Source organism: Python bivittatus, unplaced genomic scaffold (genome assembly GCF_059951505.1).
Source record: "Python bivittatus isolate LINGU-HERP-01145 unplaced genomic scaffold, Pbiv_v1 ctg000530_np1212, whole genome shotgun sequence".
In the NCBI taxonomy this organism is placed as follows: domain Eukaryota; kingdom Metazoa; phylum Chordata; class Lepidosauria; order Squamata; family Pythonidae; genus Python; species Python bivittatus.
The window spans coordinates 972,831-977,225 of NW_028277085.1; positions in this window are offsets into that span (position 1 = coordinate 972,831).

Consider the following 4,395-nt stretch of genomic DNA (forward strand, 5'->3'; position numbering starts at 1 on the left):
TTTGGGTTTTCTTTCAAATAAAATATCTGAGCCAGGCTGGAGTCCAGGGTGTCCTTCAGAAGGCTTTAACCTTCTTGAGAACAGCAAGTGCTTGCAGAAGGTCCAAATCAAATCATGGACATCTGTAGGGATCCCCGCCTGAAAGTGTGGAAAGCTACATCATCAGGGTCAACCAGAGGCTAGAAAGCCTGTGGTCTGTTGGAGACCTTTTTAAGTTGAGAAATGGTCAAGTTGGTCAGATTTAAATTCTGCTGGAGAGAGATTCAAGGGCTGCTTTTGTTACTTCCAACAAACTTTAAGCTTGAGAGTGGACTATAAAATAATCCTATGTGCAGATCCTTGTCAAACTGGGCTGGAATTCATGCTGGAATTCCTATCTTAAATTTTCCTGGGATGAGCCTGAATGCAGCAGAAATATGGAAAATAAAATAGACAACCAGTTTTCCATTATTTTTTTCAAAGGTATATGTCTGTCTGCCATCCATCCATCCATCCATCCATCCATCCATCCATCCATCCATCCATCCATCATTAGAGGAATAGCTACAAAAACATATCCACAAATACTACCCAACAGCTGGACCCCAACCAAACAGGAGGACAAGCACTAATTACAGCTGGGGTTAGACCTCAAACACAACTCATTCCTGCAACAGAAGATGCTTGAAAGGGACTAGCTATCACTATGCTGTAAATGATCTTAAGGAAACACCCAGTGTACAGTGATAATTCTATTACTTTGCCAGAGTGATGGGACAAATCTCACCTGGCTGCTGTCCTTGAGGCTGATCTGATGCAGCAAAACAGGAGTCAAAATTTAGGTACCAGCTCTATCCTGTTTCAGAGCTTTGAGCTCTACTTTGAAGGACCTCCTAGAGCTTAGAAAGAATTATTGATAAGTAGTCATAACTCATCATTATCCAATTACAGAGAAGCCAACCTATTTTTCAGAAGTTACTTAAATGGATTATGAATCAGCAAGACAAGTACTTTACATCAGATTATGATTGTAATACTAACTGTAGTAACACAAAACAGGCTGTCACGCTTCTCACAAGGCTTATAGAAAATACATTCCCAATTAATGTTTTCAAAACCTTTTTAAAGTCAAAACCAAATGCAAGTTTTCACCCCGCCCCTTCTTGCACGCACTTGTACTAAAGCATCCATAAGCAGCCTACCATGTCTCCCTTTCATCTCTGCAAATCGCCCAAAGAATTTATCTGTAGGATCCATCTCCAGATTCAGCTTCCTATCATGGCCAGCCACCTGCCCCGGAAAGATCACTTGCAGAATGTCCAGGAGATGGTCAGGACTGACCGACATTTGGCTGAATCCTGGAATTCAATCCAAGACAGACTGTCTCGGAGCATACAGCTACATTAATAATTTACAATTAATCATTTTTCTTGTATAACATATACGCCACGAGTCATTAGATTGTGGCAGATATAAACAAAATAAAGAAACTTCTGCAAATAGCAGCTGTTGAAAGACCCCTGAGCTACCCCCAATGGACATTTTATTTGAAGACGGTTGCCTTTACTCCAAGAAGTGGGACATTCAGTAACGTCCTGCATTTCCAATTCCTAAACCCGCAACGTAAAGCGTGAGCTAGAATTTTTTCAAAACTCAACCAGCGAAGAGCAAGCAATGCAACTGCAGAATTGAAAAACCTGAAGCACACATCATTCTCTAGACCAGTGTTTCTCAACCTCAGCAACTCGAAGATGTGTGGACTTCAACTCCCAGAATTCCCCAGCCAGAGCTGAAATCCACCCATCTTAAAAGGTTGCTGAGGTTGAGAAACGCTGCTCTAGGCAAACGCAGGCTTCACGGCTTTTTCTCCAGCCGAGATTTAAAATACACGGCTGCATTTTTACAAAGATTTCATACGCCAAGGAAATGTTACAAGTTGGCACAACAATAATATTAATAACACCTAGGAAATGTCATGGTGGCTAACCACAATTCACGCTTGGAGCAGCAGAAACCCAGTGTCCAATGAAGTCCCGTGGCCAGCGGGGAGGACAGAGAAGCCGAGGGGAAGGCAGGCAGCTATGAGTAGCGAACGACTCTCCTTTCGAGGAAACTCACCCTTTCTGAGAGAGCTCTGATGCCACAATCTGGACTGTTATCGTTTTGTCTTTTGCTTGCGAGGCCGACATTCTGCAATGTTTCAAAAGAAAAACAACCCCGTGGGAGAACTGTACCCGGAACTCAAAGCAAAAGGGGGAAAAAAGCTTATTTTGTGGCCCGAATAAGAATCACAGCGGGTGTGAGATATACACCATTTACACACACTGCCGCAAGACAGTTTGCTCTACCTCCCCACCAGCACTGGAAATGAACACCCAAGGACCATGGCCTGCAGAACGTGGCACAACTGGTTGAGCTCATCCATGGTTTACAAGCCACAATGGGTAGGTCCCGTCATCCTCCTACGCCGCAAACCAACCGCATTATGATTTAAAGGGAGAGCCGAACCACACCGTGACTTGGCAGCACTGCCGGGATGCGAGGATAGTCCCAAAGTCAGCTGAGCGGCCGCACTGGTGCCCTGCTGCCCCCTGGCGGGCTCCAGGCGCCTGCCAGCCTGTCCGTCCGTCCGTCCATCCAGCAGCAGCCCACAGCCTGGCCAGTCTCCGAATTCCTCAGCCACCCATGCACACCCAGGACAAGCAGAAGGCCCCACACGAGGGAAAGCACAGGAAGAACACAGGCAACCTGGTGCTGTCCAGATGTTTTGGGCTTGAGCTTCAGAGAGCCTAGCACGGTGTGGGTCAAGACGATGGACTAGGGCTGGGGAGACGCACATTCTGGTCCCTGCTCCTCCATGGAAATTCACCGAGTGACTTCGGGGCAACCATTCACTCTCAGTCCAACCTTTCTTCCCAGGCTGCTGCAGTGGGGAAGAAATGAGGGGGGATTCCCATCAAGCTGGGATAGGAATCGAACCAACAAAAAGCTCCCTTCAGCCTCAGGACGAGAACACAGGAGCCCTGGTCCCAAAATCTGGACTGGAGGGTGTCCGGATGCCCATCCCTGCCAAGGGAAGGGTCAGGCGCTCCACTCAGAATCCCGAAGACAGAGGTCCAGCAGAGAGATGCAGGGTCGACTGAACGCGCTTGCCCTGCACGCTCTCGAGCGTCCCGGGCCGAGGACGAAACTGCCTGCAACAGAGCAGACAACTGGGATGTGATTCAGGTGGTCTCTGGACAGGCGCTGGGGCACCCTCCAGATGTTCATTTCCCACTCCCGGGTTGGTCCATCATGAGGACACATCTGGCCACTTTCACCTTTTTATATAGCCATGATATAAATTGACAGCGCAACCACACCCAACAAATTACTTGGCTCTGGCCCCTGCACCTAAAGACGGCCATTGTTGACCTTGACAAAGCACACCGAAAGACAACCCACAGCTGAACGCACGGGGCAGTTCTCCTACGCATTATGGCTGCACTATCTGGGCTCTTTAAGATAACGAGACGCAGGATGGACATGACAAAGGTGCGCAAAACTATGCAAGGGAGTGGAAACAACAGATGAGCCCTCATTATTGGAGTCTAACCATGGTTTGACAAATAATCTGCAATAACTTGGGCTCATATGGGACACCACAGACAATCTGATCTACTTGTTGAGAAGAAAAATGGATGGCTTTTTGGCTAGGCCACCTCGGCAAGACAAGACTGGCGGCTGCATCTAGACAACGTAGGGTGGTCGCAGAGAAGCTAAGCAGGGCCAAACCCGCTAGATATAAAGAACCTCCTTGACTACACGGTGTGTGTGTGTATTTCATACAAAAACTGACCCCTTAATTATATAGTTTTATTTGAGATGCACATCGTTATAAAATAATTAATAATTCACTTGAAATAACACCCCTCCCCTCTTTTTTGTTTTACACAGGATCAGTACACAGTTAGTTGAAAAGGTACTTACAAGCTTTCCACATTATCTACAGGAGCTCTTCCATGTTAGGTCTTTGGAGACAACATGTTTCACAATGGTGGAATAATTCTAGGTAAAAATTAGTCTATTTTGGATCATGCAGAATTAGTATATTGCATTAAATGTCTTTTGCACATAAAAATATCTGTAAGGCCATAGGAATGCACTAACATTTTCCAGAAGCTATGGAACTTTCCCGCAAATTGTGAGTTGATTTACTCTGGAATGTAATTTATTTAGATTTCTTAAAATTAAATCATAACATTAGAATATGGCAATATCAATACAGAGATCTAGTACAATGGACCTTGCAACGTTTTCCATTTCAGCATTTCTCTAATTACCAGACCCTTTGTCCATTTTAATTGCAGTCAAAAGCTTTGGAAGCTGTTAATCAAATGAATGGCGGACACATTCAATGCAAGATGCCATGGAGGC